The sequence below is a fragment of the Pelobates fuscus genome, chromosome 1, assembly GCF_036172605.1.
Source record: "Pelobates fuscus isolate aPelFus1 chromosome 1, aPelFus1.pri, whole genome shotgun sequence".
NCBI lineage: Eukaryota > Metazoa > Chordata > Amphibia > Anura > Pelobatidae > Pelobates > Pelobates fuscus.
The window spans coordinates 180,702,103-180,723,973 of NC_086317.1; positions in this window are offsets into that span (position 1 = coordinate 180,702,103).

Consider the following 21,871-nt stretch of genomic DNA (forward strand, 5'->3'; position numbering starts at 1 on the left):
AGAGGAAACAAGGCTTTCATTTAATATCAAATATTTAGCTATGAAACATAATTTATATGAAAAAAATGGGAGAAAATAAGAAATGTTGTTATTTTTTTAGTTCTACATGACATTTTAACTGTCAATGTCATAATACTGTTTGCTTTTACTGCAATAAAATACACATATTTGTATTCAGCAAAGTCTCACGTGTAAAACAGTACCCCTATGTACAGGTTTTATGGTGTTTTGGGAAGTTACAGGGTCAAATATAGCACGTTACATTTGAAATTGAAATTCGCCAGATTGGTTACGTTGCCTTTGGGACTGTATAGTAGCCCAGGAATAAAATTTACACCCATAATGGCATACCATTTGCAATAGTAGACAACCCAAGGTATTGCAAATGGGGTGTGTCTAGTCTTTTTCAGTAGCCATTTGGTCACAAACAATGGCCAAAGTTAGCCTTAGTATTTGTTTTTGTGTGAAAAATGCAAAAAACGCCAATTTTGGCCAGTGTTTGTGACTAAGTGGCTACTAAACAAGACTGGACATACCCCGTTTGCAATACCTTGGGTTGTCTACTTTTGCAAATGGTATGCCATCATAGGGGTAATTATCATTCTTGGGCTACCATAGGGTCTCAAAGGCAACGTAACCTATCTGGCGAATTTTAATGTGAAAAAAATGAAACACATGCCTTATATTTGACGCTGTAACTTTTGAAAACACCATATAACCTGTACATGAGGGGTACTGTTGTACTCGGGAGACTTCGCTGAACACAAATATTTGTGTTTCAAAACAGTAAAAAGTATCGCAGCAATAATATCGTCCGTGTAAGTGCTGTTTGTGCGTGAAAAATGGAAAAAACTTCAATTTTACTGGCGATATCATCATTGTAATACATTTTACTGTTTTGAAACACTAATATTTGTGTTCAGCGAAGTCTCCCGAGTAGAACAGTACCCCCCATGTACAGGTTTTATGGTGTCTTGGAAAGTTATAGGGTTAAATATAGTGCTAGCAAATAAAATTCCCTTTACTTTTGGCATGGGTTGTCAGGCAGGTCCCGCTAATTGTAATTAATTAAGATACCTAATTATGTAAAAAATATTACATAAATATATATGTAGAATTAATATATGTATATATATACGAGGAACAACAGCTGTTTGAGCAAATTGAGAAAGCTGCAAATCTTGGTAACACTTTAATTATTGGAGATTTTAATTACCCAGACATAAATTGGGACATAGGGACTAGTAGCTCAGCAAAGGGAATTAGGTTTTTAAACTTGTTAAATGACAACTTCATGTCACCAACTAGAATGGACGCTTGTCTGGACCTGGTTTTAACAAACAACGTTGATCTTTTGACCAACATTCAAGTAGGTGAGCACTTGGGAAATAGTGATCACAATATAGTGTCCTTTGAAATAAACTCAAAAAAACAAAAGCACATGGGGTATACTAGAACATATAATTTTAAAAAGGCCAATTTCAATAAGATAAGGGAAGCTTTACAATATATTGACTGGCATAAACTCTTTAGTGAAAAGAACACTGAGGATAAATGGATCATCTTCCAACAAATATTAGAAAGGTACATTTCTCGGTATGTACCATTGGGAAATAAATATAAAAGAAACAAATTAAAACCAATGTGGCTTAGTAGAGAAGTAAAACAAGAGATTAAAAATAAGAAAAGGACATTTAAAGCATTTAAATCAGACAAATCAGATGCATCTTATAAAAGATAAAAGAAAGCAAATAATGCGTGCAAAAAGGCAATTAAACTTGCTAAACTTCAAAATGAAAAAAATATAGCTAAAGAGAGCAAAACCAACCCCAAAGCATTTTTTAAGTACATAAATTCCAAAAAAAAACAAAAATGAAAGTATAGGTACACTTAAAACTGAAACGGGGGTGTTAGTTATGAAGACCAAGAAAAGGCAGGAATTCTAAATAACTATTTCTCCTCTGTATATATTAAAGAAGAACCCATGGCAATAGATATGCAAATGATTGCTACTAAAAACTTGCAGAATAATTGTAATTGGTTAACTCAAGACAATGTGCTGCAGCAACTAAAGAAAGTTAATATAAACAAAGCTCCAGGGCCTGACGGTATCCATCCACGTGTACTTAAGGAACTAAGTGTAGAAATAAGTGAACCTCTGTTTTTAATCTTTCAAGATTCTTTTTTTTCAGGAAGTGTTCCGGAGGATTGGAGGAAGGCAGATGTGGTTCCTATATTCAAAAAGGGTTCAAAATCCTTGCCTGGAAATTATAGACCTGTGAGCTTAACTTCTGTGGCTGGTAAAATATTTGAAAGGTTATTAAGGGATAATATTCAAGAATTCCTTGAGAAGAATATGGTTATCAGCAAAAATCAGCACGGTTTTATGAAGCACAGGTCATGTCAAACTAACTTGATTGCATTCTACGAAGAAGTAAGTAGAAGTATAGATCAGGGTGTTGCAGTGGATGTGATCTATTTGGATTTTGCCAAGGCATTTGATACAGTTCCACACAAAAGATTAGTGTTCAAACTCAAGGAAATCGGTCTCGATGAAAATGCTTGTTCTTGGGTAGAACATTGGCTTAAAAACAGAATACAAAGAGTTGTCGTTAATGGTAAATTTTCAAGCTGGACAGAGGTGGCAAGTGGTGTCCCTCAGGGGTCTGTTCTGGGACCCCTTCTATTTAACATTTTTATAAATGATCTTGAAGACAGCATTGAAAGTCATGTTTCAGTGTTTGCAGATGACACAAAACTTTGTAAAATAATACAATGTGAGCAAGATATTACTTTGCTGCAGAAGGATTTAGATAGACTGGAGGACTGGGCACTCAAATGGCAGATGAAATTTAATGTTGAAAAATGCAAAGTTATGCACTTCGGCGTAAAGAATACACAAGCAACGTATACCCTTAATGGAAGTGAATTAGGGATAACAACACACGAAAAGGGCTTGGGAATTGTTATAGACAACAAACTATGCAACAATGTGCAATGTCAATCAGCAGTGGCCAAGGCCAGTAAGGTATTGTCATGCATGAAAAAGGGCATTCATTCTCGGGACGAGAATATCATTTTGCCTCTCTATAAATCACTGGTAAGACCACATATTGAATATGCTGTGCAATTTTGGGCACCTGTTCTAAAGAAGGATATCATGGCACTAGAAAAAGTGCAGAGGCGGGCTACAAAATTAATAAAAGGAATGGAACATATCAGCTATGAAGAAAGGTTAACAAATTTAAACCTATTTAGTTTAGAAAAACGTCGCCTGAGAGGGGATATGATAACATTATACAAATATTTTCGGGGCCAATACAAACCATTGTGTGGAAATCTATTCACAAACCGGACTTTACATAGGACACGAGGCCATGCGTTTAGACTGGAAGAAAGAAGATTTCGTCTAAGGCAAAGGAAAGGTTTTTTTACTGTAAGAACAATCAGGATGTGGAATTCTCTGCCTGAAGAAGTGGTTTTATCAGAGTCCATACAGATGTTCAAACAGCTACTAGATGCATACTTGCAAAGACAGAATATTAAAGGATATAATCTTTCAATGTAGGGTAATAACTGCTTGATTCAAGGATAAATCTGACTGCCATTCTGGGGTCAAGAAGGAATTTTTTGTCCTAGCTTGTTGGAAAATTGTGCTTCAAACTGTTTTTTTTTTGCCTTTTGGATCAACAGCAAAAAACAAATGTGAGGAAGGCTGAACTTGATGGACGCAAGTCTCTTTTCAGCTATCTAACTATGTAACTATGTAATATATATATAAATAATTTTGTAAAAATATTTTTTTATATAGGTATATATATAGTGATATACGTATATATGTAAGTATATAGATACATATATTATTTAGTTCTACGTGTATTTTGATATAAATATATATTAATATCACAATACAGTTTGAACGAAATAACACACATCTATATATTTTTTTATTATTTATTTTTAATTATTTTTTTAATTTTATTTTTTAACGTATTTACATTTTTTTTATATTATATATATATATATTAGTACTATTAGTACTATTTAGGATTTGAAATCTCTGTTTAGTTAATAAGCGAGTGCACTGGTTTGTATATTTTTTTTGTATTTTGGTCCCAGTAGCACCCTGTAATATATGCATGTTTAGGCGAGTGCAGCCCTCCTGACTTTGTTTATAATTGTGGGGGTCTAGGCCAACCCCTGGGTTTTGCACCCCTCCCTGTCACAGGTGTCTCATTCCAGGACCCTATTTAGCCTTGACTTGCAGAGAGTCCCAGTAAGGAAGCATTTCCCAAGTAAGTGGATTAATCTCATAAGAGCAAGCATTAGGCTGCTAGAGTAGGACCTGCCAAGAATGGGGTACTTTGATGCAGTTGGCAGGCTTATGCAATGTATGATCATATAATGTAACCAAACCCCCATTATTTTCTACCTAGGTGAGGTGTTTTTAAATAGTACTATTTAGGATTTGAAATCTCTGTTTAGTTAATAAGCGAGTGCACTGGTTTGTATATTTTTTTTGTATTTTGGTCCCAGTAGCACCCTGTAATATATGCATGTGTAGGCGAGTGCAGCCCTCCTGACTTTGTTTATATATATATATATATATATAAAACAATAATTATATATATATATATATTTAATCAGTATCAGTCTACGTGTAATTTGATATCAATCTGTAGTGGTATTGATATTAATCTGCAGTGGTAATATTTATTTATTTATATATATATATATATATATATATATATACACACATATATAAATTTAATACACAACAGGTAATAAATATATTCAACCATTACAGGTGCATTCTGTGCTGAGGTATATTGCCATAGATCTCTTAAAAGATTTTAGATTGAATGAAGATTTGACTGTGTCCCTGAGGTTATTCCATAATTGCATTGCTCTGTAGGAGGATCGAGCAACTTTGTTTTTGTATTGCGGTATGCTAAATATCGTGCTAGTACTGGATCAGAGGTTATAGGAGGTAAGAACAGTGGGGGAGAGCATTCTACTCAGGTAAGGTGGGAGCTTCCCAGAAATGCTTATATGCACAAGGCTGGAAAGATAAGGAGTGGGTCAGGATTTCAGCGACAGCCAGTTAACTCTTTTAACATGTCACAGTGGTGGGTAAAGTAATTACATTCTAGTACAAAGCGGCGAATTATATAATGTATTAAGTTTATTAAGGTGGGTCTGCGGTGCGGGTGCATACACTACTTCCCCATAATCAATGACCGGCATTAGCATTTGTTGCACTGTTTCCTTACTGTAAGGCTTAAGCAGGATTTGTTTCTGTACAGGGCACCTAGTTTTTGGTAAAGTTTTGAAGCTTTTTTTCAATGTGAAGGCCAAAGGATAGATTGGGGTCTAGCAACATACCCAGATATTGAAAAGAGCAGACTGCTGTCAGTGTAAATTTGAATTTGTTCTGATACACAATTGTTTGTTTTTTATTTTATGTAATTTAAGAACAGTTCCAAAGATCATTGTAACAGTTTTGTCAGTTTTGTCAGTGTTTAGGAAGAGTTTGTTATCTGCTATCCACTTTTCTACCTCATTGTGTCAGTTTTGTCAGTGTTTAGGAAGAGTTTGTTATCTGCTATCCACTTTTCTACCTCTGTAAATTGGTTTTGGAGCACAGCCTCAAGCTGCGGTAGCTTGGGTTTACTAGCGTAGATGACAGTGTCGTCTGCATACATGTGTTCAGTTGAGGATTTTCAGACGTTAGGCAGATCATTTATAAATAATGTGAATAGCAGGGGGCCGAGTATGGAGCCTTGGGTAACACCACACTTGACTGGAAGAGGGAGGGAAAATCAAAGAAAATAGCTCCAGTTAAGTCTCCTTGTTCCATGCTTGGATGTCATTGCAAACTTTTAAGAGGGCAGTCGAAGTTGAGTGATTTGGATGATAGCCTGGATTGATCAGGGGTCAGATAATTTGATGCTTGATAATATTCACATAGTTGCGTGTGGACGCATTTGTCCTAGATTTTTTACAATACAGGGAGCAATGATATCGGGCGATAGTTAGATACCAAAGTATTGTCACCACTTTTATGATACAACTTTTGCAGTCTTCCAAAGTTTGAGTATGTATCCTGACACCAGGGATTCATTGATAAGGGTGGTGACAGGTTTAGCAATTGCTGGCGCACTTAGCTTCAGCAACATTGCTGGGATTTGATCTGGTCTACACTGGTTTTTCATTTTTAAATTATTAAGATGTTTATTAACAACACTAACAGTCACAGGTCTAAATAGAATTTCTCTATATGAGGATTTTGAAGATTTGGCAGGACCTGATCTTTATTTGTCAGAAAATGAGTGTCATTTGTTATCTTAGCAACCAGGGTGGTAGCACATCCAACAAAATGATTATTAGAGGCTTTTGCTACATCTAGGTGGTGTTGCAGTGTTTGGTTGTCCATTTTGACAGTGAAGGGTTGGGAGTGGATTGTGGGGGTTGACATGGACAAATGGATCCAATACTTATAATTAGGGGAATCCAAATTTAATCAGGCGCCTGGAGAAGCAATTAACACACGACACAAATGGTTGTGAGTCCAGAATTACTTCCTGCTCGTTTATTCAAAGTAGGGTGTATTTATATACAATATTGTTGCAGTTTAGCTTGGAAGTTTAAAAATAAAGTTTACAAATAAATAATGTAGTTAAAGACAGGAAAGTCAAAAGATAAAATTAGTTAATGTGGCTACATATTTCATAAGATATAAAATTAGTTTACAAAACAATATGTGGTTACATATTTCATAAGATACGTATACAGCATTTTAAAGAGAAAACGTTCATTGCATATAAAGAACATCAGATGTAGGCCTTAATTTAATTATGCTGAACATTGGAATCAAGATATATTCCATCACAGGGTTTGTATGCTATTTATGATTTTCCAGAAGTTTCTTGGGTTTGATAGGTTGTTGTTCAAATTTTCACAGAAGTATTGCACCTTTGCCATTTTTGTGTGTTGTGTGTGTGCATTTTGCTATTGTCTGTAAGTACAGTGATCGTTCATGGAGCCAGTATGCTTGAACTTTGACCACAGTGAATCTCTAAACTGGTACATTTGAATGAGGTCAGCTGTAACCCAGGGCAGGTGTGTCCCTTTTAGTCGCACTTTACATAGAGGGGCATGCAAATTCCAAACAGGGGGGGGGCGGGCCGGGCCTCCGAGCCGCATGGAAGCGGACCATCAGAGCTCCGAGCTTTAAAGAACAGCATTAAACCCGCATATGCATGGCCTCAAAGTCGGATATTCACACACATGTAAATGGAGAATGATTTCAGCTCCGATTCGATATCAAATACGAGACTAACAACGCACCGGGAGCACTGAAACAGACACACCCGGCCTACCTGCCTTCACAAGCAGCGATATCATATAAGTAAGATCCAGTAACAGATATATACTCGGAAAGAAACGTGCCGGAGACACCTACCTCTGTGGAGGGCAATGCTGGCTCGGGGCATGGCCCCGTTTCCCCCCCCGGATGGCAGGGGTAATCCTGGCCACATGGGGACCGCACATACCGGGGCCAGAGCCCCCCGACCTGGGCTGGTGCCGATCCCCTGAACTAGCAGAGGCTGTTCAAGTGAGACTCGCCAGCAGAAAGGAGCGGGAGACGGCTAACCCATGCACGAGAGGACGCCCCGGCGCTCACCTTTTGACCTGCGGTGGCTGGGGCAGCGGACGGACAGCCCGGACGACACCATCGCCGCTCGATCTCTGGATGAGGTGGGCACCTGGAGGAACTTGTCCCCACCGCTGTGAGCCTGACAGGACTGGACACTGCGCGCCTCCGGCGGACCGGTGGCTGTGAGGCCGTGCAGCCCCTGTCCTGTAGAAGTGGCCGGCACTGGGAGAGACATATGGAGCGGCCCATGTACCTACAGGGGTACTGGAGGTTCGGAGGTGGTGCAGGGGACACTAGGTGTGTGGACTCTTGGGGGGGGGCGCAGGAACACATGTCGTCCCCGAGTGCCCACCGAGCCTTAAGGGGGGCAGCCTGGGCCGAACTGGGGGGAAGGCCGGGACCCGGCGCCCAGAGAGACAGAGTGGTGCTGGTTGTTCCCTGACCTGTGTGAGCAACCTGGACACTCCACATGCTCCACGGGCTTACAAGGGCCATACCTGGCACTGCTCTCACACAGCCAGCCAGATTATATAATTTTTCGACTTGCACGCAAAATTCGGATGAAATAATTAGCTCCTAAAACTACAACTGGAACTTTTACATTGTGCTCTGTATATGGACGCTCCCCAGACACCATCCTGGTGTCCGAGTAACCGCATCTGGGGACTCTTGTAATTATTTAAAATGGTCCTTAGGCGCTACTTTTATTTGTTTTGATGTAAAGCATCACAGATTACAATGCTCTAGACCACACAGCAACGATTTAAATTCATGTTTGATGTAGATCATTTTCTTATTATTACTTATAGATTCTTATTAAGTTACATAGTTACCAGCAGCTAATGCGCATATTAAGGCGTAAATCGTACCTAAAGCACCCGACATATGGGTCATGTCTCCATATTAGCAGGCGACTAAGCGCATACCTTAATTTCAGTATGGTATAATTGATCACATTGCTGCGGTTGTATGGAATAACTACCAGGCTATTATAATGCGTTTTATTTGTTTGTGGCTATAGCCGTATTGCTCATGTACTGTCTGACCACGCACTGACATTTTAAAACAGCATGTCCGGTATTTACCAGGCCTCAGAAATCTGATAGATTGAGATGCCTCAACCTCTGAAACAAAGTTTACCTGGCCGCCAGGCACCACATTATACTTTTCATCACATTTCACATATGATCGCACATATAACATACAAGCTCGTTTCATATTATTAACCCCATCAGCTTTATCATCACGGTTTTTAAGCGACAAACCGCTGATGTGACGATTACTTGAATAGCCTTTTACCATATATTGACACAGGCATGTTGACGGTTGTAAATGCACCAAGCTTTTATGTTCCATGCAGCTAAATATCAGATCCCTACAATAAGCACACAAGGTCACATACATTAGCAGCGGGAATCAGATGATCACTAGGATCCTACACAAAAATAGGTCGCAATGTCCGCACAATAACATGCCATTACATCGACATACTCTGCTACCAGACAATATGCGGGCCTCGTTTAATGAAAGAGAATAGATATAAATATAGGATTCAACCGGATGCAGACGCCAACGTTATCGCAGTATATGGGTTTCATTGCCTGACGGTGCCACTATGCTATTCTGTTGTGATACACTGCTAACACAATAGGCCTCTGCATAGGCAAATGTAAGCTTGTTATCTTCTTTGAACAGTACCTGATTTACTTTTTGCTTTAAAATAAAAGATATTTAAAACAAATTCCAAACACGCAAGAGCTCGAACTGAAAAAATGCAATTGCACAGTCTAGATCTGGTATTAGATTTAATCTATGCCATGGTATGTTCTTGAGATCACTTAAAAAGGATTCAAGATTACATTTTTTTGAAAGATCTGGTGATTATAATCTAGGGAGGGGATTTAGTGGTCTTTATTTTGCCTACGCAGTACACTAGACAGTGGTCACTGAAACTTTTAGGGAGAACGCCAGTCTCCTGGATTCTGTCAGGACAACTAGAGAGAATCCAATCTAGCAAGGTATGATTCTGGTTTTGTGGGAGGAAATTAATTGTGTTAGCTTCAAAGTCTTAAACAGCGTACATGATGTATTATGGAGCCAAGAAGTAGCCGACATGTCTAACAGAGACAACAATCATTACAGAATAAAACAGATTAAAATCAGAATCAGATCAGTCCTCAGAGTCACAGCTCCAGTCTGGTAATTTGAAAACTTCCTAACTTTTCAGCTAGTCAGTGTCTCAGGTCTCAGCTGTAGAGTGACTGAGCACTTTAAAGAAGATTAATTTAGTAAAAGTTACTAAAACTATTAGTGACAGGCAGCACATTGTCTGTGTCAGAAATGTCATCCTCCCCTTGACACCCTGGCTTTATATATATATATATATATATATATATATATATATATATATATATATATATATATATACACATATAAGTATATATTAGTCTACTGGATTAATACGGCTAATCCAATCTATCCTGTATATGTGCATACACCTTGGATGGTTCTTTGGTAAAGAGGGCATTGGTTCTCTTGGCCTCTGCGTCTCTGGTGTATCTGCCCAGTCTGGTTGCAGCGTTGTTAAATTCGTTATCCAGTAATTGTGGATCATGTCAGGTCATAGTGCTGACCAGCTCTTCATGTGTGCTGCTCTCTGTTGGATTTCTTCTACTGCGATTATGACTGGTTCCTGTTCTGGCAGTGGTCTGCTTTCAGGTCTAGTAGCCACTGGGCCTTGGTGTTATGAGATGCTTCTTGCTCCCAGATATTCTTCCAGTACTGTTCAGTCTCAGCTTGGATTGTTCTTTGGTAAAGAGGGCATTGATTCTCTTAGCCTCTGCTTCTCTGGTGTATCTGCCCAGTCTGGTTGCCAGTGCTGTCAGTCTTTGCTTAGCCGTTTCCAGCACTTCCGGTATGGGCATATCCTTGTACTTCTGCAGCAGCCAGGATCTATATTTGATCTTTCCACCTCTGTTAAGTTGATCCAGCTTACTATCTTCCTTCTGTGCTGTCTTTATCTTGGCTTCCAGTCGTAATCCCCATGGTGGGCATTGCTTCTCTTTGAGCCTGATCTATATATATATATATATATATATATATATATATATAGTGTAGTGTAGATTGGATTAGCCGTATTAGTCCAGTAGACAAAATGCCCTAGTTACTTCCTGAGGGCTGATTAAACAAGGGGATTTATTCAAATATAATATATATATATATATATACATACATAAATTTCCTTTTTTTTTATCAGCCCTCAGGCAGTAACTAGGGCTATTGGGGTAGAGAAAAAGATAATATTATACACTAACCTTTGTCAGGGGACCTTTTATCACTAATAGTGTTACATCAAATATAACATTATTAAATATAATTTTTGTATATATCTTTAGTATATATTTAGTTTCATTTTTTACTGTATTGTCGTATTTACTATATCACTTTTATATAATTACGTTAGGATAATTATACATATATATTATGTATATATTTATTATTTGTTTTATTTTTCACTGTATTGTCGTATTTACTTTATTACGTTTATATGATTATATTAGGACAACTATATTATGGAAATTATGACATAATTTATTAATTGACATTAATGTGTTATCATATATCATATATTAATACATTAATGTGCTATCATGTATTAATAACGAGTGTATGATTTATAACATTTTATGAACGTCATATTCTATATATTTTTTTTTGAAAATCTTTTATTTTCAGAGTTTCAGTATTTGTCAAGTGATCAACAAGATTACAACTTTATGGACTCGCAGGTCCCGTATTCAGGTACAGTTGTGATACATTAGTGTCATAGGTCTCTTATATAATCACACCAATTTACATGTTATTAGGTTCTAGAAGTGGTTACCATCTCGCTGGTTAATTGTGCATGTGTCGGGCGTTAGGTATAGGCTATATGGTTCGCTTCTGTCGTGTTCCTGTTTATTTAATTATTTTTTTTTAGTCCTTTTAATGTTGTGCGGGCTGGGTGTGAACCCAGAGTGTTTTCTATAATGGGTTTTACTGCCCCATGTTGTCTGTTGGCGATTGTATTCGTGGTGTGAGTTGGTACTTCTGACCTTAATTGCGTCTTATGGGTATGGTATTCGGTTGTTTGTGAGGTGTGTGAGGGTCAGGGTGTACGTCTGTCCATCTGTGTATAGGGCCTCAGTCGTCTGATGTAATGGTTATGTCTGGGGGGGAGGAAAAGTGAGGGAGGGGAGTGAGGGGGTGGAGAGGGTGGGGAAGAAGGGGGAGAAGAAGAAGAAGAAGAAAGAAGAGAGAAGAAAGAGAGGAAAGGGAGGAGGTAACTCCAGCCAGGGTCCTCTCGCCCCGCGCCCCCGCAGCCCCGCCCAGCCACGGCCAGCCCCACGCGCCGGCCCATCCATCGGGACCCCTCCCTCCCCCCGAAGGTAGTTCGGTTATCGTCCACCTAGAGGTCCCTGGATGTGAACATGAACCATGGCAGCCAACTCTCCGCATGTTTGGTAGCTCTGCCCAAGAGAGATGCATGCATTGCTTCTGCTCCTTGAATATCTTCCACCTTGTGTACCCATTCTTCTCTCCGAGGCGTTTTCGTTTTTTTCCAGTATAGGGGTATGAGTGCCTTGGCCGCGTTCAATAGATGCCTTAGGATCGATTTTTTTATAACGGGATATCGGCATTGGTGATATATGGAGTAAGGCTAGTTCGGGTGTCCATTCAGTCACCTCCCCTAGTATCTCATATGTCTACTCTGATCATCTCCCAATAAGGCTTGATTTTGTTGCATTCCCACCATATATGGATCGTAGTGCCCCGTTCGGTCAGGCATCTCCAGCATGTTGGTGGTGTTGAAGGGTATATCCTATGGAGGAGTGAAGGAGTTCTATACCATGTTGACAATAGCTTGTAGTTTGATTCCTGAAATTGTGAGCTAATAGTGCTTTTATGGTGCCACAGTTATGCCTTGTCCCACTGTTGTTGTGTGAGTGATTTCGCAAGGAGCGTCTCCCATTTGCTGCGGAACGTGTTACGGTCAGTGAGATGTCCGGTGAGGAGGTGTTGGTAGAATATGGAGATTGTTTTGTCGAGTTCAACGGCCTTTGCACAGCATTCTTCGAACCACGTTAGGTCTCGGTTTAAACGGTCTCTATTGCGGAGCGTGTCGTGAAAGTGTTTCACTTGGAGGTATCTGAGAGTCAGGTGTAGTGTGCAGGGTTTGCCATTGAGTAACGAGTTTAGGGGGCAGATCCTCCCGTTCTGGAGCACCGTGTGTATAGGGATATGACCCTGGTCTTCCGAGAATGGCCATGTCCTTGCGGGGATTCCTCCTCCAATTTTGCAGTTATAGGTGATTGGCAGTAATGGACTTGGTGTTGGTGATATGTGTGCAGAGGTCTCCAGCTGTACAGTGTCTGGGCCACGGGTCCAGTATCTACCCTTTGTGTCAGTGCGTCATGCCCTGTTGTGTCCCATACGGTGGAGTGTAGGGCCGCGGTGTTCCCCTCAGTATTCAGGGTTACCCATTGTTTTTGTCCGGTTTTCGAGTGCCAGTTTAATATACGCTGTAGGACTGTGGCCTGGTAGTACTTATTGAAGTCGGGCAAGGCCAATCCCCTGTAATGCCGGGGTAGGCAGAGCGTGTCATGTTTGAGTCTTGGGCGTTCACCTCTCCACACATCGCAGGACCGCAGACTTCAGTTCAGTGAAGAACGAGGTAGGTATGGCAATCAGGAGTGCCTGAAAGGGGTAGAGGAGGCGTGGTAAGACATTCATTTTCAAGACCGCTACGCGTCCATGCCAGGAGATGTGTGGGTATGACCACTTGGCTAGGTCCGCGATCAACGTCTTCAATAGGGGAGTATAGTTGTGATGGTATAGATCTCTCGGGTCTGGAGTGATCCATATGCCCAGGTATTTCATCTTATGGCTACACCATTTAAAAGGGAACAGCGTTTCCAGCACTTTATATTCCTCCTCTGGGATCGTTACGTTCAGCACTTCGCATTTGGTGAGGTTGAGTTTAAATCCCGAGATTAGGCCGAAGTTTTTGAATTCTGCCAGCAGGCACGGTAGCGTGGTCCTCGGGTTGTTGACGAAGAAGAGGAGGTCGTCCGCGTATGCGGCTAATTTGTGTGTCACTTCCTGCCAAGGGAATCCCCGAACATCCTGGTTTTGGCGAATCGTTTGTAGCAAGGGTTCCAGAGTCATGGCGAAAAGTAGCAGGGATAGGGGACAACCTTGTCACGTGCCGTTAGATATTTGGAAGTCGGCTGTGAGTGCCCTGTTGACTCTAACCGCTGCTCGGGGGTTGTTATAAAGGGCTCCAATCCAAGTGAGGAAGTTCCGCCCCATGCCCAGTTCTTGTAGCGTGGCCATCATGTATGGCCAGTGTACCCGGTCAAATGCCTTTTCGGCATCAGTGGAGAGTAGGAGAATACGTTGCTGTGATCTCTTCGCCAGGTGTTGTATTGCGAATAGACGTAGCGTGCTATCTCTTGCCTCTCGTCCCGGTATGAATCCGGTTTGGTCCACGTGTATCAGGGCCGGTAGTGGGGTTTAGAGTCTAGTTCAGAGAACTTTCGTGAATAATTTGGTATCCACGTTGAGAAGGGCGGTAACTACCACAGCACATCGGGTCTTTGCCAGGTTTAGGGAGTACTGCTATCGTTGCCGCTAAAGAGTCGGCTCCAAAAGTCGGCATTGTCGCGGGGAATCCATCCGGTCTCGGTGCCTTTCCAGTTTTTGTCGATTTCAGAGCCGCCGCGAGCTCCTCTTCTGTGATCAGCTCGTCGAGGGCAGTCGCTGTGTCTTCGTGTAATTTCTGCAGCTCCGCATTCTGGATGTAGTCTTGGATCCTGGCGTGAGCGGCGTCCCCAGTATTATTGTGGGTCTGGGTCTGAAGGTTATATAGCGTGTTATAGTACTTCCTGAACTCTTCGGCAATTTCGGTTGGTTGAATCGAGGTGGTCCCGAGGATAGTCGCAGTTTGTGGACCTGGGCACGGGGTGTGTTACCTTTTAGAAGTCTCGCGAGGTATCTCCCTCCCTTGTTGGCGTGGGTGTAGAAAAAACCTTTAGATTGTTGTATGGAATGCAGATAGCGTTTCGTCAGGAGTTCTTTGAGTTGTCGTCTGGCTTGCACTAGGTCCCCGTATGTCGTCACCAGTTGGGATCTCTTATGTTGCGCTTCCAGTGTGGTGATTTGTTGGTAAAGGTCAGCCATTTCTTTTTGCGCGACTTTCTTCTTTTGGGAGGCTATTCGGATGAGCGATCCCGTCCCGTTATCTTGGAAGTAGTGCTCCAGGTCCTGTGATATCTGTTCCCTTGTTCCCGGGTCTAGGAGTAGCGCCTCATTGAGCCTCCAGGTCCATCTCACAGGTCTGAAAAGCGGGGATTCTAGCGTGATACGGACCGCCCCATGATCTGACCACGTAGCCGGTTCAATAGTGGCCGAAAGTAGTCGTGGGAGTCCGATTTGTCTGGTGAACATATAGTCGATGCGGGAGTAACGACCATGTAGCGCCGAGTAGTGGGTATAATCTTTCGTGTTTGGAAGGAGGGTCCTCCAACAGTCCACTGAGTTCATGTCGCCCAGTGATCGTTTAATAGAGCGGATGTTACTTTGCGGGATACTGCTATGGCCTGTGGATGATTCCAGGATGGGGTCCATGGGGACGTTGAAATCCCCTCCTAGGATAAGGGTACCTTCTGCGAAGTTTTGTAGTTTAGTTAGTGTGCTTCGAAGAAATTGTGCTTGTCTTCTGTTGGGCGCGTATACGGAGGCGAAGGTATACATTTTGCTCAATATGGTTCCTTTCAGAAATAGATACCTACCTTGGGGGTCGCTGGATACATCCAATTTATGGAAGTCTAGGTTTGCCGCCAGGAGGATGGCTACTCCTGCTTTGCGATGTGTCGGGTGGTTACAGAGGTAGGTCTGTGGATATGTCTTGTTCTGGAGTTTCGGAGTAGTGTCCGCCCGGAAATGTGTTTCTTGCAGCAGTGCCACTGAGATGCGTTTCTTCCTAAGATCTCTTAGCAGGTGTACCCTGCGTTCCGGGACGTTAAGTCCTCTACAGTTTAGGGTGAGTGATGGGTTCTGGTTGGTATGACATGGCTGTCTCAGGTCCGAGATCTGTCTCTGTGGACGACTGCCCGGCTCTCCCCACTTTTACCTCTTAGTGGGGCCCCACGATGGCCCCGGCCCCCAGTCCGGGCCCGGCAAGGCAGCGGCGGGAGCCCAGGTCGAGCCGACCCCGGGTGCAGCAAAGGGAGGGTGGGTGTTGGTGGTTGTTAGTTTATTTGTTAGTTTATTTGGTAGAGAGGGTGGGGGGTATGAGGAGGAAGGAGGAAAGTAAGTCTAGGTGATTGCCGTGTCCCCCAATCCCTGGAAGTTGGGAGTCCCGAGTGGGATCCTGCGGACATGCGTAGACCTACTGGTATGGGGGCATAGAAAGTCCCAATATTGTCCGGTAGTGATGGGAGTTGGCTTGTATCATGTTCCAGTATAGCTTGTCAGCAGCCTGGATTCTGGGGTCACTGTGTGGTTGTGTCTCTTTTGTCCCCAAGTTCCTACTCTAATTTGTAGGGTGGGAGGAGTGTTGTGCCCCCTCCTACGTTGGGGATGGGGGCACAATGCTTCGCCTGGGATCCAGTGGGCATGGGACGGAGGTCAGGTGTGGGGGCAAGCTATTGCTAAACTTTCACCCTTTGCCCACCTCCCCAAAGCGTCTCGAGGTGTCCCACCCGTAATGGAATCCTGATGATAGTAGGGGCTTTTCTGATCTAGGTGAGTCATGGTTGTAGCTGACTGGGGTGGTTAGGGTTCCGGGCCGGTGAGTGCATTGTCCGAGCAGCCAGGGGTTGCGGGGTGGCGGGTGTACTTACTCCGCTTGGTTGCCCCTATCAGGGCGGCGTCTCGGTGGAGGTCCCGGAGGGGAGCCCCCTCTGCGTCTCCGGGGTATCCGTTGTGGTCTGGGTCTCTGTCCCAGCGGGTCCAATATCCAATTAGTGATCGGCGTGGGCGGCAGGTCTAGCTCTTCTAATAGGCGCGGGATTTCGTCCGGGCCTTTGGCAGAGATCCAGCCACCCTGGTGGCGTGCTTGAAGAGCAAAGGGAATCCCCACTTGTAGGGGATGTTGCGTTCTCGGAGGAGGGTCGTTACCGGGCAGAGTGCCCGTCGTGCATCCAGCGTCATGGGAGAGAGGTCGTTATACAAGGAGACTTGGGCACCCAGGTAAGGTCACGCGGGTTTTTCTCTGGCCTTGTGCATGATTGCCTCTTTGAGTTGAAATGAGTGAAGGCAACATATTAAGTCCCGAGGTCCGTCTTCTGGCGCGCGGGGTCGCAGGGCCCTGTGGGCTCTATCGAACTTATAGCGTGGAGGGGCCGCAGTTTGCAGGATGCTGTTGAACAGTGCAGAGAGCAGCTCTTCGGCCTTTTCCTCCCTGTCTGGTTCAGGGACCCCACGGACCTTTATATTGCAGCGTCTACCCCTGTTGTCGATGTCCTCCACAGTGCGCCTCATGGTGAGTAAGAGCTCTCCTTGTCGAGCGATTGCCGTGTTAGTTGCTGTGAGCCTGTCCGCTTGTGTTTCGAGGGAGGTTTCCAGGGATTGGATGCGGCCCGCCAGAGCTCCAACCTCCGGATTCCTGCTATTTCCGCCCTTAGGGTGTCTTGAATCGCAGTGGTGTGTGAGAGAAGGTCGGCTTTGGTAGCCATGGACGTTGCTATCAAGTGGAGCTCTTCCCCTATGCGGTCTAGGGCCGACGGTTCAGCATCGGCCGTTGAGGCTGGTGATGGCGGTGCGGGACTTGTCGGCTCGGCCTCGTTGTCCGGTCCGCCTTTGGGAGTGTATGTAGCCGTCCATCGGGCCCTGGTGGGGTTTCGAGTTTGCACCCCTCGGGTTTTGGGGATGATCCGGGCGGCGATTACGGCCCATTTGCCAGCTTTAGCTTATTGTGGGATGCTTTACAAGGGCTTGATGGAGCGGAGCACTGTATTTAGGCGTCCATCTTGTTCAGCGTCCAGGCCACGCCCCCCTAATATTCTATATATTATTCACTATTGGGGGTGTCATTTAAAAGCAGAAGTCAAATTAGCCATTTTGTAATATATCTGATCAGTATAGTAGTGCCTATTATATGACAATTGTAGATTATGCTAACGTAGTGTACTGTGGCAAGGTCAGAGAGGCTTTCTATGTGAGTAATAGATTGGAGCGATCTCTATTCCCAGCATGATTGGGTTAATTGGGGGGAGTCACCCCTTGAATGTTAGCAACCAGGTGAATGTAATTAACCAGCCCTAGGGTTTTAAAAGGTTAGCCTCTGAAGACATCAGGGAGTCTAACAGCTGGGAGAGAGGAGGTAGTTAAGCCTGAGACTCTGAGAAAAAGGTACTGTGTGAAACCTGCTAAAAGTGCTGTATTTCATTTTGTTTAAAACTGGGAACTAGATTAGCTGGCCAGTTGGATAGTTAGTAATACTGTTGTTTAGTAAGTCTCCAAGTTGGAGTAGGATTTATTTTCTTTTTGTTTTATTTTGTGGGAGAGCACAACCTTGTATAAATTGTGGAAAGTGACAATAAACTGCAGTACTATTTTATCCTGACTGTTGCACTTGAAGTTTATTGTGAAGAGCCTGGCCATCCTGCCACATGTACCTATAATCTTAATTTTAATAATGACAGGAGGCGAGTATTTTGCATAACTTTCTTTACTTTATGCCTCCAGCAGCACAAGTCAATCAGAAAACTTTAAACCAATCAGTAACAGGCATCACATCCATATATAAAGCCCTGACAGTCACATGATTTCCTCTTTCTTTGATGCGAAAACAGTCCATTATAACGTCAGGGAATTCAAATACCAGTCCTGAGTAACGTGTAGAACATAACTTGGAACACGACTTGAAACCTTCCAGCTTTATCTTGATCTTCTCTGAAAAGAACAGAAATACGTGAAAGGTGATGGAACCCAACTGATGTCCACATTAAATACAGTACTATATGTATCTATATTTATATTACGTTAATATACTGAAACATTAAACAACAATGGTATACTGTAATAATCACCACGGCTGTAAGACCCGTCAACCAGATAAGCATCCCATAAATATACTGAAATACCCAAAACCTTATTATACTGTGAAAATTATACTGAAAAGAGGCAAAAATAGAGAGAGTGTGTCAGACTGCTTAAGTAAACTGGGGGGTAACCCCTACTGAATAAAGATTCAAGAAAATGGAATACAAGTGAAACTGGAGAGTGCACTCACAATTGTAATAATGCACCTGCAGGTTCCTAGTATCTAGAGCAGCAGTCCCTAAGTTAAAATATAACTTTTAATAATAAAATAGTGATGTGTCCATCGCTAGTCGGCGAAACGCGCGTCGGGAAGAACTGAGGGGAGGGTGGTTTTGACAGCTAGGGAGGACGCTCCTATCTTTGATGTAAAAGTCTTTATATATTTCCACCCTCCTAGAGACGATTGACCGCTTGATTTTAGTCAGCATAGAATCTCTCAGAACAGGGAAAGGTTTCTACGATAAGAAATTTCTCTAATTGTTACAGCATAGTATTCAGCAGTTAACTATTTCGATAGTGCCTACATTTACAATATTGGGGGAGGTTGAGGGAATGCTGGGGTTCTCTTTGGGGTACAGATTTTCCTGATTAACCCCTTCCCTCCTGTGCTCGTTTACTATGCCACTATTACAGTGTGATTAGCTTCTCTACATTATCCTAGTCAATCTAATACCTGGTTGCATACACGTGGGAGTTCTATCCTGATTTGGTTATATTTTCTTTTTTTCTTTGGACACATCACTATTTTATTATTAATTATTAAAAGTTATATTTTAACTTAGGGACTGCTGCTCTAGATACTAGGAACCTGCAGGTGCATTATTACAATTGTGAGTGCACTCTCCAGTTTCACTTGTATTCCATTTTCTTGAATCTACTGTGAAAATGACAACCAGAAAATTAGAATTTCCCAGTATAGGGAGGGAAACAGGGAGGGAAAATACTCACCTCCTGTCATTATTAAAATTAAGATTATAGGTACACTACGTTAGCATAATCTACAATTTTATCACATGACAGGAGGCTTCATATTTTGCATTTTTAAAGCTGTGGTATGAGCGAAAAGGATGCGTGTGTGGTTGACAAAAATAAATATACGGAAGTTGTCTCGCCGTGTCCAATTCGCCGCCTGTAAAATATAGAGGCCCCCCGTGAAGGCCTGAGAAGCAGCCGCGCCTCGTACCGAATGAGTACCCAAAGCACGTCTCCACCCCCGTCAACGATAACAACCAGTGAACCCATCTAGACGGAGTGTTCATTGTAACTGGCTTGTATGGTTGGTATAAGTCCAGCAGATGTCCTTAATGTGACAATCTAAGTGTTGTCGGGATCTCCATATAACAAAACACCACTATAACTGCACAAAGACTGGGAAACCGCCGGGAACAGGGTAAAATACGGACGCGAATAGGATTTAGTTCTACGAGACACCGTAGAGATCCTTCCTTCCGGTGATACCGAAAAGACCATCTACATCGAACTCCAGTATATCTGATACCCGACGAAAAAAATCTGACGTAATGTGATTATGGCTGACGACGGGATAGGTTCGTGTTATCTGACTAGTTCCGAAAAACCCCAATCAAAGTCCCACAACAGTGATACTTTGACTCATGGTTCTGGACCGTATGCTACCCCGCAGAAAATGGCCTATCAAAGGCTCTTGATCGACCGGAGTGTCATGAATCATACTATGTCAAAATAGCGGAACGTTAATGGAATGGTCGGATCGTTCCGATCGGCCCGTCGTGAAAAATTATGATACAGATTCAACATCTAGGTAGATGGGGGTAATAAAAGGATCGTAGTCCCTTTCCATACCCCAGTGAACTCCAAGTGTTCCATGTGGATAAGTTATTTCGGGGGAATACCTGTTGTCCATGAGTCCCATGACTTTAGTTGGTTGCTATAGTCCCTTGACATACCAGTCTCCCTTGGAAGACACCAATCCACCAACTCTAGCCGCTCCTGCCTTATCAATAGATGATGTTCTCCCTTTTGATCTGCCCGAAGGCAAGTTAAAACTGAAGAAGCAGAGGATGATCCCAATTAAAAATCATTTTAGGTGTCACGCTTAGCTCCTTTACCTCTGTAATGAGTACTATCGAAGTCCTTGCCATTTTGATCCCAATTTCATAGGTGTGCCCGGATCTCAGGCAGTGAGCTTTCAGTCGGTGTCTGGCCCGGTAGTGAAGTGGTCCTGGGAAATAGTCAAGGTATTATGGAGCCTTTCCGTAGGACCCGGCGAATTTCCTTACGAAAAGTCGCTATCGCTGATGTGGGAAAGGTGTATTCCGTCCAAGGTGGAATCTATTCCGAAGTAGAGGTACGTAGTTACTCGGAACTGGAATCGAACCGACTCCTCTCTGTTCACTATGAATCCTAACAATTCCAGAAACTGTAACAATAAATCTCGTTTGTATACGTAGTTAGGAATTGGGCTTGCAAAGGGTCAGCAAGTCGTCTAGGTATGCTACAGCGGATACCCTTTGCTCTTCAGTGCGTCCTGACCAGCTTCCGAAACTTCTTGAGGTACCATGTGAACCAGTAGTTAAGTGTCCTTTCAAATCCAACCTTGCAAAACCCCTTCGAGGAGTAGGTCTCCTAATAGATGTATACCTTCCTTCTTGAGATGTCGGTACGTCCCAAAACCATTGGGTTGGCCTATGTTGATGACTGGGCGAGAGTCTCCTGTCTTCTTCTTTACTACTTTTACGTGGGCCTCGGTCTGATCGGGACATAGATATCCGCGCAGTGACACCGAGCTCCCTGGTGATGACTATCTTGTTCGTTCCTAGATGGCATGGGCATTCCATCCTGAGCTTGTTTCGTACTTCTTATCCCCGAAGCCGGAGGCTGGCAAGGTGTGCCCGGTGCTCCGGCAAACCCCCTTCGGATGATCCGGGTGTCTGGTGGTACGTGAGTCAACCAAGGTTGTCCAGTGTGCCAAAGGAAACCTTTCTTGCTAGGCGGGTTCTGTCACTTTATCTCTTCCGATGGAGACTCTCCATTCTCTTATGATCTCCAGAGAAGGGGGGGGGGGGGAAATGGAGTCCTCGTCCCCTGATGATGGAGTCCGAGATGTTCAATGGGCAGGACGTTCTGGGAGACGGTTCCGCTAAG